Here is a 12910-nt window from a genome sequence, read left to right on the forward strand (position 1 = left end):
CTGGCAACATTTCTTGGCATGAAAAGGGACAACATTGTACATGAAGAAGAAAGGCACTGGGTTGGACTTTTCCCACCCAAATTTGAGGATCCAGCTGAAGATCCCGTGGTAGGAGTGTTTTCCCATTAGGCAGTTCCTGAAGCAAGTTGGAGCTCGGCTACCCTTACAGGTGCATCATCCTGTTTATTGTTCAACAGGGGGTCTCTGGAGAGTAATGTAGATGTTAAAAATCAGGTGACATAAATCCAAGCTGTTGAGAATAATGAAGGTGGCCTGTTGGCAGAAGAATCCACGAAAAACGAATGTTCATTACCAAATCAGAAATCAAAGGTAAAGTTACTCCAGTAGGACGAATAATTGTACAAGACTCTTGGATTAGTCATTTAGGGCTTAATTCCACGGTACAGTAAGATTGCACATGAGTGCCCCATCACATTTCCATTATAATGGCAGTTGACTTTAATGTTTAAACCTGTTATGTTAAGACCACCTCCAGCAGGCTGATGGTTAAAGTTAGACTTTATTATAATCAGGGTTGTTTTTATTTTTTCTTCAGGATTTTCTTTTGCCAAGAAGTATAAATCTACGCTGACATAGTAAATTATGTATTCACTTATAAACCCTTTGGAAAAGAAAGTACATAACAAAGGATTTATGGAATGCAGTTTGTAGGCCAGACAATTATTTCATAATCTATTTTTCCTTCTGAAAAAAATTATTTTGATTTAGTTGGCATTGTTAATTGCTACTAGTAATCCTAAGTTTTTTTCTTTTTCATCTCCCTTCAAAGCCTAATGCCAAAAGAATACAGAATATATTACTAAAGAGACATGTATTAGTTCTCCTTTGGATCAGTGCTACAAAGTACAGCTAATCAGAATGAAAAGATTTATTTCTTATGTTATAGACATGCTGTTCTTGACAAGTGGGTTATCATTTCTTTACAACAAGCAGTGTCATAAAAATATTTCAAGTCACACTTATGCATGTACAGAGTAGCCAGGGAATTATGAGCTTGCAGTCAGTGGCTGAGACTGTCACAAGCTCTGAAACTGGAATTTCTGAAAAGGTTGTTGTTCATTGAATGTTCGGATTGGGCTTATTACAGAAACAGGTCACAATCTGCAAACTTCTGACCTAAATTTGGATGACAACATCCTCCTAATTCAGCAAAGTTTGGGTTGAGCCTCTGGGTTAAATCTTAGTTCAGATTGTCATCTGGTCTTTCATTAAGATTACCAGGAAAAATGTTGGCTTGAGACCAGGTTTTCCTTCTCGGATGTTTATTGTAAATTCTGTTGAAGCAGTCCAGATTGGTTGTTGTATGTACTGAAAGAGACCCTATATTTTCTTCATGTGACTGTCCAGAAAGATACAGGGAAAAGGAGCATGTTACTGCAGTACAGCTGTGGGTTTGCTAAGCAAATCTGGTCTGCAGACACATTTATATAGCAAATCTCCCAGTTGCTGCTCCCATTTTGATGAACCACAAATATCTTGGCATTCTAATGTCTCCACAGCATATCAATCTCAGCTTGTAAATAAGTAAATAGATAAATAAATAAATAAAAGAAACTGTGAAAACACTGTAGTAAGGATTGCCTTCTTCTATTCCATCATTTGATGCTTGCTGTGCTCCTCCAGAGAGGAAGACGACGGGAAGTAACACAGAAAGTCTCTTTAACTCAAGGTTTAGTAGCGTTTTTAAAAGGATGTTCATCCTGCATCATGACTTTGCTGTCACTGCTGGATTCTGCTCATTTCAGCTGTTCTGCAGGGATGTGAATCAGATGAGACTTTTTTTTTTTTCAGCTAGTGGGAAAAGTTATGTAGGTTTATGAGGGGAAAGTTTAGGAAAACAGCAGAAGCTGTTACAAATGCCAGTACAATTCTTGTGAAGGGACATTCTTAAGGAGAATAGAGGGAAGACTATTCTAGTAGAGGCTTGATCAGATGAGGTACAGGGCCAGCAGGTACTGTCTGAGAGATATTAAAGCCTTTTCTGCCTCTTGCAGATCAAACAGCCACATTCATGCTGGTTCTGCAGCCTTGTATTAGGTCACTGTGCTCATCTGCCTTCACAGACAGCCTGAAAATCACTTACCCATAAAAAAATATTTCATCCGCCATTGTTACAAATGCCTGTTTCTTGCATGTAACAACAGCAACAGTTATTCTCTAATTTTCCTGTGTGTTAAGTTGGAGCAATTGACACTGCAGTTTGTTAAATCAGTTACATTTTAGAGGCAATCAGTGAAACTTCTTGATTTTTTGCTGAGAGAAAAAAAAAAAACAAAAACAAACACTTTCTATCCCTTATAATAAAGCAAGTGGGAAGAAATCTCACAGTATTTGCATTAACATTTCTGTTTGAGGTCCTTACCTCTTTCAGTGACTTTAAAGTGTACATTATAACTCAAATACTTATTCAATTGTTTGGGGTTTTTTACTTTACAAAATAATAGGGTGCTTTTAAGTCATGCTTGACAAATCTGAGGTTGAGGATTATCAGAAGCTAAGAAAGGTCACATTTGGTTAGACAACAGAACCATCTCCTCCACTCTTCTCCTCTTCAACAATACCCAAAATACCTAGAAGATGATGTAATAGGGCAGCCATATATGATGATACTTCTTGTACTTTCCTGCGTTCCAAATATTTTTGGTTTGGAGACTTTGTAGGCACAATTTAATTTCTGTATATTTCATAAGCCTTGGTGGGTTTCTCTTTTAAGAGTCTGTCCAGTCTTCCCTTCCACCCATGTAAGATCTCAGCCTCTACATCTTCTGAAGAGGTGTTCCACAGCTCATCTGCCTGATGTAAAAAGAACTACCTTCTTTGTTTTATTTTGAACCTGGATTTTAGTGGCCTTATTTGATTCCCCTGGTGCCTTTCCTGGAAGAGTTGTTGAACGGCATCTCCCTTTCTCCTCTGTTCATGCCAGTTTGGGATTTTATGGGTTTTCTAGTTTTCTCTTACGAAGTCCTGAGAGTAGAATAGGTGTGACGTGAGTATACTTGGCAATGCTTGAACATATTGTTGTGAATCAGTACCTGGTGGAATCAGCATATATGCTCAAAGCCAAATTCTAGCCGACATACGGATAGACTTTTTTTCTCAGGAAAGATACTGTTACAGAGATACTTAGCACAGATACTAAAAAGAGTTCACTCTTAGCAGCCTTTCAGTCTTCAAAGGCAGCCTTCGTATACAGTTTATCCCTTCTAGCTGTGAACAGATTGAATCAAAGGCCTGGTCTCTGCAGATGTGAAGTGGCTGTTTTTTTTGCCAAAATAGGGTTTATATAATCCTTAAATCTTCTCACAGAAGACTTGTATAGACCTTGTATATTTCAAGGACTTGGTTTAAGTGATGTGCTCACATTTTGCTCACCTATTGCACAACTTGAAATTTGACCACTCTAAGTAGAATTATGTCGTATTAAGGTTTCATATTGTGATTGCAGCTCATTCAGGTTTCTTACACAAATATCCCTCCTGTGCACGTTAGTAGCAGACACCATGCTCATGTGTTCCTTGGATGTGCCTGGCTGTTTGCACTGTATGTATGTGTACAGCTGTCTTGCCCTTTTTGTGAGGAACTGGAGGCAAGTGCATATATTGTACATTGGACTGTTTTCCTTACAGGCATTTGCCCAGTGCTAATCTGTTGAAGACTGGAGACTTTTGGAAGGTATAGATATTTGGCTTTAAGTTTGTTAGGATGTTAACAGCTTTGCCATCTTTCAGAATATCAATAAAATAAGATAATAAAAACGAAAACAGTCTTTTAAACTTATCTTCCACATGAGGAATGGCAATTAAGGGCAAGGATGCTTCTCTCCTGCCTCACAAGAGTTCTCTCATCTTGGCCCTTGTCACTTCTAGCCTGTCAACACAGAAAGCCCAAGTCTCTGCCTGGATGCTGGTGCTCTCTCCTGTATTGCTGCAGCTTTGCCAGACTCTTGAGTCAGCACTGCTTTGAATGGCAGCTGACTGCCCTTAAAATGCTATATTTGACAGGCAAATGCTGATTAGTGAAAAATAAAATGCAAGCAACAGGAAAGACGCTTTTTGCAGAGCTGTACTGCTAAGATCTTAAATTCTTGCAGAGGCCACAGGCAAAGAAAATTGTCTTCTATCTATTAAAAAATGCTTTCAGCAGCCTTCTTTGAAAAAGAAGTCTGCCTAGTAAGCATAAAGGGAAGTGAAACATAGCATCAGAATATGACAGTCTACCATGTATATTCTTCTCTGGCCTGTAACATGCATCTGGAAGGATAAAGTCAGAATTATTTGTTGTAAATAACAACTTGGAATTCAGTTGGTGGAAATAAGTTCAGCTTTCATTTTTTTAAATGTAAGTAACCTTGATAGAAGGTTAAATTTGAATGTAAAGAAGATAAATCTTGAAGGCTTGTTAAGCTGATTAAAAAAAACACTACAACAGAGTGCTGTTATCATTATGCGAGAAAAAGCCCATTCCACTTGATCTACCTGGGTCTGTTCTTTGGGGCTTATGTGGACAATTTGAAGAGAGTTCTGCTCCTCTTCTTTGTCTTATATATCTTGTAGTTTCAATAGATTGGTTGTACTTCATTGCCTAGTCAGATAAAACCATTCAGCTATAGCCCCAGCCCAGTTCATGTATCTGGCCATATTTAGGAGGGCAGGTTTCTGATGTCTTATTTCTGTGTAGATTCTGAGTCGTCCCTCCAAGGTCTTTGTTTCCCTTTCATCAATCTCAGAATCTACTCACAAACTTATCTCAGATAAAAAAGACTGATCGAAGGCTTCATCCAAGGCAGCAGTCCCTATGCAGCTTTAGACCAAATTGGTAAAGATTAAGACGTTTCGGCTTGCAGGATTATTTATGACCTGTGTGAAGTGACTAGCTTGTCTCAAGGTTATCCATCCTAAAGAAAATTTTCCATCAAAAACAGGACATGACCTCCCTGGACACTCCTGCTAAACAAGGGCCAAGAATTTAATGGGTCTGGGGATGAATTATCCTATCATTTCTGAATGTTTTCTCCTGGTCTATGCTGATGAGGTACATTGGTGGGACATTGTGAAGGACACTGTCTATTCTTATAGTCTATTCATCTTTTTTAAGCCTCTAGAGTTTTAGCTCTTTGTAGATTTATGTGGTCTCAATCCCATAATACCTAGGGACAGTTGTTCATTGATTTATTCTCACTTGATTTATTCTTGCTTTCTAAGTTTTACTGAGCATGAATGGAGATATTCACAAGGTTGGCCAAATATCTCCTAGGAAGTCCACAGTAAAAAAAGAACTCAGCTTTGGTGTCTTAAGTGACCAAAGTTTCTTCCTCTGGAATTCCTTTCAAACACTTTGTTTGGTTATTAAAGCTGGAGGAAGGAAGGAGAAAATGTGTGTACAACAGGTTACTGACTTGAAAATGAAATGCCTTCCTGAAAGTGCAGGTTCTTAACTCTGCTGAGCTTCTGCTGATGACACTACAGAAGAGCAGCACGTTCTCTGCTGCTGTTAAGCCAGAACGGTGGGTCCTAATTAGGTTGTAAATCACCAGAATAATATCACCAGAATAATATCAGATGACATACTCAAGATACACAGGGTTAAAATGGGGAATGCAGAGCTGACTCTGGAGGGGAATCTTCTGATGTCTTTTTAGGGGACAACTATGTGGTAATGCTGTTGAAAACATGCAGGTATAGATCCAAAATGCAAAATTGCAAGATGCAGGTAGAAAAAAAAAATATGTTAAGATTCCATGTACTGAGTTGTAGATAATAAATACAAGATATTTGCAGTTCTGTCTAGTATTGGAAATGACAGCCATAAAGACTGAAAAAGGAAAAGAGCTGAATAAAGACTGAACTTGTTGCAGAATAAGATAATGAATACAGGATAACCCCTGTTTATTTTAGGATTTTGAAAAAGTTTGGCCTTGAATGTAGAATGACTCTTACCCTGTACCTTTGTTCTCTAGCGGTATTCTGGCACACGCAACCCCTCCAAAAACACAGAGACAAATTGTCAGCACAGGGCTGTGCAGAGCCTTTCTGCTCAGGCTTATTGCTCCAAGCCTCTGCTTCCTGCAGCTCAAGTCAGTGGTGCCTTTTTCTCAGCTGTACATCCTTAGAGGTGGGACCAGAGGCCCTGATGGTGCCTGAATTTCTGCCAGTGCAACCGAATAGGTGCAGGATGTGAAACATTGTGCACAGTACAAGCTACTGCAAATACACTGTTTTGTTGTTTGGTTGGTTGGTTTTTGTAACTGCTCTTGTATAGGTTCCTCCTCTGTGGGTCCTGTAAGATTCTGCAGAGGGCGGGTTCTTTTTGATGAACTGACCCATGGCTTCTTTTATTCTGTCCATATTGCTGTTAAGATGAAGTTCCAGGCAAAAGTGCTAAATTCTGTCCTCCAGACTCTCCGTGCAAATACGTAACAAGGTATTAATTCATGAAATGCAATATATTTTTAGTACAGTTTGGGGGAGGGAAGTATTTTGTTGTGAATTCAAATGAGCCATTTGCTGAATTGACAGCAGTCAAGTATGTGCAACAGATCATTCTAAGCTTTACTTCCTAAAGCATAAAGTGCATGTAAATTCTAGTGTCCTGTTCAAATGCAGACCGTACAGAGGGTGTCACCAGCATATCAGAGAGCAGAGCGGTTTTGGAGCCATGAGCTCAACAGAAATGACTGCGTGTAGCACTGCAGTGTGAACAGAACTTTTCTGTTAATTCCTGTTTTGCTCAGGCTGATCTCACCTGGATTTATGTAATCAGATGTCTGTGCTAGAGATTCCTTGTCATATATAAGAAGCATCCTCATCTTTACAAAATTTACCTTATGGGTATCCAATACTCAGTGGGCTTGCTTCTGTGCCCTAAGCTGCTGTATCCCACAGACAGGTGGACTTTGCGTTTCCATGGCTGCCAGTCTGTTTTCCTTCTTTCAACATTTTGACTCTTATAGACAGTTACAGTTTGATGAAACCACATGAAAATATCAAAAATGTCTATACCTTCCTGACTGATCCTCTTTGGTGGATGGTGCTTATATACAGACTGCTCAAAGACACTGACTTTTCTGTCTCTTTCACTTCCCGGCAAAAGACTTGATGTACTGAGCTGGGAGTGAAGAATTTAGAACAGCTTCCCTCTCCCTCCCCTCCTCTGTAGTGGCTGCATTAGGTACGAGCACCCATGAGGAATACAATACAACAAGCCACCCCTCGATTTACCTGGGGACTGTATCCTCCCTTGGCAGAAAAAACAAAAGTCCTCTTTTCTAGAGCTTTGTCCAGCAGGTCAGCTTTGAGAGCCTTCCTGTGTTGTATTAACACTGTAGATGATATTTGTTGAACAGGGTATGTACTCACTAAAATATCTGTCTCTTGAAAGGGTTATTGTTCTCTGATATTTTTGTTCTGTTAGGTCACCAGGAGTTTATTACCATATACTCTTTCGTTATGGTATTAGGGTTTTTTTAAAAAAATCTCTAGGTTTTTTAGGGTTGAGGGCTTTTTTTTAAGTCTCATGGTTTAATTGCAAGCTGTCAGGGCAACACCATAGTTCTTAGAAATTGAAGGATAATCCCTTGAAATGCAAAAGGTGACCAGAATAAACAAAGAGAGAAATTAAGTTACTGAAATGACTATCAATGTCAGCATCTCCACTGACTGGGGCAAGACAGTCTCAGAGACATACATTAAGAAAATACAAACCCAGGACTGGATTTTCACAGGGAACTGTCATCTTTTCCACTCAAGATCTTAGCCATTATTTTATACTAGTTGTGCATGAATTTTTTTTTAGCTCACAGAAGATATTTTGTCACTTCCACTGCATTCCCATTTGAAAATGTCAGTAAAGTGTTATCATTTCGTACAATGATGTGATTCAAAAGAATTCTAAGAAGTTTGATCCCTTGTGTGTTCTATTTTTTTTTCCCCACATGTTCAAGAGCTTGCACTCCTTATTTAGTAAGGTCTAAACATATCACTGCAATGTGTAGTATTGAATGCTAAACTGGGACCTATGATCTGTGGATTACAGTGTTCCAACAGTTGTTTTCCAGCACAGTGAGCAGTAGGTGAAAAAAAAAACATCAATGAGAAACACACAGTCGAGTCATACAGACATCCTGGTCAAACAGAAGTTCCCCCTTTGACTGATAGGAAAACCAAAGCACAGGAAGCTCATATCACCAGGCTGCAGGTGTTTCCAGGGCAAAGACTATACTTTTATGGGTCTGCTGTAGAAATGTGTGCTACTCAGGGCTGCAATTTCTGCATGTTACCGTAACACAGAAAATAGCACTTAACACCAATGGTAAAGGCAGAGGCAGGAGCTGGACTTGAATCACCTGATTTGCAGTCCCAGAAATTCCTTGCTAGTTTATTATACTGTATCTCTTCAGACCACCTCAAAGTGCAGGTATTTTTCTTGGAGGATAGAGATTGACAAGGACTAGCTAAGGAGGAGAGCCAGAAAGTAAAATTCTAATATGTGATTTGTTGGCCACACTCCCTTCAGACCAGTTCATTTTATTAATGTTCTTTCTTCCTATCATTGTCTCTTTCAGTAGAGCATTATAAATTCTGACCATTTTTCTTTGAACTGATTCCTAATCTATGTTTCTTGTTTAGGAAAATCAAGTGTATTTGAAGGTAAAGTTAGCATTTTCCTAATATTTCCGTTGCTTTGTTGTTGTTACTGCTCTGATGTGGGAAGACCTATTGGCCACAGACATAACTCCCTCTTTACACACAGCTGGCATATGAAAACAATATCAGAACATCTCCATGACACACAAGGCTTTTATATAACGATGTTTCAGACTTTACTGCAGTTTCCTTTGGAAATGCTTGAAACAACTACATCTGTTTCCTTTCATTGGGATTTTGTGTTCTTTAAGCCAAAACGAGGGGATAAAACTCATTAATTCTGAACAATAATTGCAATGTCCTATATAAATATTTTTTAGACTGCAGGGTTGGTTTTTTTATCTTTCCATTAAAAATATAAAATAGCTTGTCTGTTCAGTGTAATGAGGGTTCCTGGATACTTCTGCATTGCTCTGTTCTGCACAGATACTTGAACTAGATTTAAACAATTTGGCTCAGATGTTGGTGTCAAGCAGTGGCTACACAGAAAGAAGTACAGAGCCAGACGCCTAATGGCAGGAGAGAGCACAACATGGGTTTAATTTACCACATTTCTCAAGTGCATTTTGCATCCTATGGTGACTGGCAGCCTGTCATAGTTAGACTGCTACCAGCCCGAGTACATTCTTCCTAAAAATGTGCTAGAGACCCACCTCCTATGGCAGATGTTGTAGTTATGTCTCACCTTATGGCCAGGGAGCTCCTGACAGCCATCTGTGGCATAGTACGTAGATGGTTGTGAATGCACTCGTAAGCCAAGCACAGTTGCATGAAGGCAACCTACATTCTGCCGATTTTACAGAGGGATAAGATTGAGTCAGGCAAGCTATAACATCTAATCTAAAACAAAAAGGAGAAACAGTGCCATCTCTCCCCTTATCTGAGGACCGAGTCTCCCTCTGGATCCATTTGTGCTTGTCAGACAAATGGTTTTCTAACAGATATGTGCAGCTGTGGTTTAGTGTTCCATGCTTAAGAAATTATTTGCTATTCATCTCTCTTGGAATCACTCTTAATCCAGGCTAAGATAAAGTACAAATAAAAGTACTTAAAACATTTAGGGTAGATGATACACTTTAAAATGTTTATAAATAAAAGCATAAAAAACAAAACATGAAGATGAGACATCCTCTCAGAGTTCAAGTCAGCTCACCATGCCTGTTTGCCACTGCTTCCAGCAAGGCAACTTTTTCTCTCCTGACCAGAGTGACATTAGCTGTCCATCTGGTCTGTGACATTTCTGCTGCGCTTGGTCACTCTCTGTTATCCGTTGTTACTGGTAATACTGCAAATACATTTGGTTTAACTCTCCCTTAACCCTTCAGAAGTCCTATTCCTTCTCTGAGTTACCTGAAAAATTCCCATAAGAAGTGTGATCCTATATTTTCAAGTGTCCACTCTGCAGCTCTCCACAATACCTGTTTTCTAATTCACATCATACACGCATTGGGATGTCTCAGACTAGACACAATCTAGCATGTTGTGTAGTGTGCTGGAAGAGAAGGCACATGTTCATGGTCACAAGAGGAGTGCAGCAGCATCCCTGGGATTCCAGTTATCTCAGAATTTCACTACCTTAACTCTTGGTAGAGCTTAAGACAGCACAGAAGTCTTTGCTTCCACAGGATACACCCTCTAAGTACATACACAAGAAGAAGAGCATTGGAGCAGAGTATCACAGCTTTGCACTTATTTCTCAATAGGCGTGATATCTCAAGTCTTAGCTCCTGTTCAGACTAACAATCCCTAATCACCCATTGTGTTACATGCTGGCTGTTTCCTCCAGGCTTGGGGGAACTGGATCTCTTGGCAAAGATGCAAGGAAGAAGTGTTTGTACTCAAGTGCTGCAACTCAGTCACAGAATACAAGTTGCTTGGAACCATCAACTTCAGCCCAAGATAACATCACTACAGAAAACTACAGAATTTGGTGCCTTTATGTTTTCTTTAATTTATGACTCAGGTTTACCCACAGCAATTAGATATGTTGATTGAAAAATGCTATTCTGAACCACACATTTGTTTTTGGAGTGTTGTTTTTCAGACTTTTAGTATGGACTTGAAATACAAAATATACAGGGTGACTGAAATACAGACAAGGAGTGGACTTACTTCACAGAATAAAACAACTGTGTTTTTTCTGAGAGATCAGGATTCAGAACAGCACAGTACTGTCACATGTGAAGAGGAAGTATATCTGTGCTCGTAATACTGCTGCAGATGACAGAGGAGACATGACATTTTTGAAAAAATGTCCCAAAATAATGAGACCCAGAGTGAGTCTGAGAGTAATCCCAATCTCAGATAGGTGACCTGGGACTGAGTTAGTTTACTGGATATGAACATAAGTAAAATAATTCCATGTATCGGTTAACTAGTCCATGATTTTCATCTTAACATCCTCATCCTTTTCTAACCTTTACTATTTTCTGTCACTTCCACTTTCCCAGTTTAACATTGTGCACACCCCCTTTGTCACTCCAGAGTCTGTGTAGAGTCCCAGGGACCACAGAAGATAGCCCCAGAAAACCGAGATGTACCATCATTGCTGTGTACCTGACATGAAAAGTGAACATATGGGGAATAAATGGCATCAGTGGAAATAGGCATTTACTTCCTTCTGGCATTAAACAAGATTAAAAAAGGAAGAGCTAGATATGGCTTACTGTATGCAGAGATGGGAGAGGGGAGAATGTAACATTACAGCTGATAACAATAATTCCTTAAGATGGTACATTTGCTTTCCATTTAACTGTTAATAAAATACTTTTGTTTGATGTTCCCCATTAAGGTCTGTAATAGTTTAGATCCACACATGTCATAGAACTATAGAAGGGACCTTAAAGATCATCTAGCTCCAAACCACCCTGCCGTGGGCAGGGACACCTCCCAATAGAACAGGTTGCTCAAAGCCTCATCCAGCCTGTCCTTGAACACTCATAGGGAATGGGGCATCCACAGCTTCTCTGGGCAGCCTGTTCCAGTCTCCATCCTCATGTTGAAGAATTTCTTCCTTATATCTAATGTAAATCTGCCCTTTTTCAGTTTAAAGCCATTGCCTTTGTCCTGTCACTACATGCCCTTGTAAGAAGTCCATCTCCAGCTTACTTTTAGGTCCCTTTTAGGTACTGGAAGGCTGCTGTAAGGTATTCCCAGAGCTTTCTCTTCTCCAGGCTGAACAACCCCAACTCTCTCAGCCTTTCCTCAAAGGAGAGGTGCTTCAGCCCTCTGGTCATTTTTGTTGCCTCCTCTGAACTCACTCCAACAGGTTCATGTCCTTCTTATGTTAGGGGCTCCAGAGCTGAACACAGTATGCCAGGTGGGGTCTCACCAGAGCAGAGCAGAGGGGGAGAATCACCTCCCTTGACCTGTTGGTCACACTGCTTTTGATGCAGTCCAGGATACAGTTGGCTTTCTGTGCTGCAAGTGCACATTGCTATGTCATGTCAAGCTTCTCATCAACCAACACCTCTAAGTCCTTCTCCTCAGGGCTGGTCTCAATCCGTTCTCTGTGCATTCTCTTTGTGCTTGGGATTGCCCCGACCCATGTGCAGGATGTTGCACTTGGCCCTGTTGAACTTCATGAGGTTTGCACAGGCCCACTTCTCAAACCTGTCAAGGTCCATCTGGATGGCATCCCTTCCATCCAGCATATTGATTTTACCACACAGCTTGGTGTCTCCGGCAAGCTTGCTGAGAGCGCACTCAATCCTACTGTCCATGTCACCGACAAAGATGTTAAACAACAGTGGTCCCAATACAGACCCCTGAGGAACGCCAGTCATCACTGGTCTCCTCTTGGACATCAAGACCTTGACCACAACTCTTTGAGTGTGACCATCCAGCCAATTTCTTATCCACTGAGTGGTTCATCCATCAAATCCATGTCTCTTCATTTTAGAGATGAGGATTGTGTGACAGTGTTAAATGCTTTGCACAAATCCAGGTAGATGACATCAGTTGTTCTTCCCTTAAAGCTGTAATACTGTCATGGAAGGACACCAAATTTGTCAAACACAATTTGCCCTTAGTGAAGCCATTCTGGCTGTCACCAATAACCTCCTTATTTTCCATATGCCTTAGCACAGTTGACAGGAGAATCTGCTCCATGGTCTTGCCAGGCACAGACGTGAGACTGACTGGCCTGTAGTTCCTTGGGTTTTCCTTTTTTTCCTTTTTAAAAATGGGGGTTATGTCTCCCCTTTTCCAGCCAGTGGGAATGTGACCAGATTGCCATGACTTCTCAA

This window comes from Columba livia, chromosome 2 (genome assembly GCF_036013475.1).
Source record: "Columba livia isolate bColLiv1 breed racing homer chromosome 2, bColLiv1.pat.W.v2, whole genome shotgun sequence".
Taxonomy (NCBI): domain Eukaryota; kingdom Metazoa; phylum Chordata; class Aves; order Columbiformes; family Columbidae; genus Columba; species Columba livia.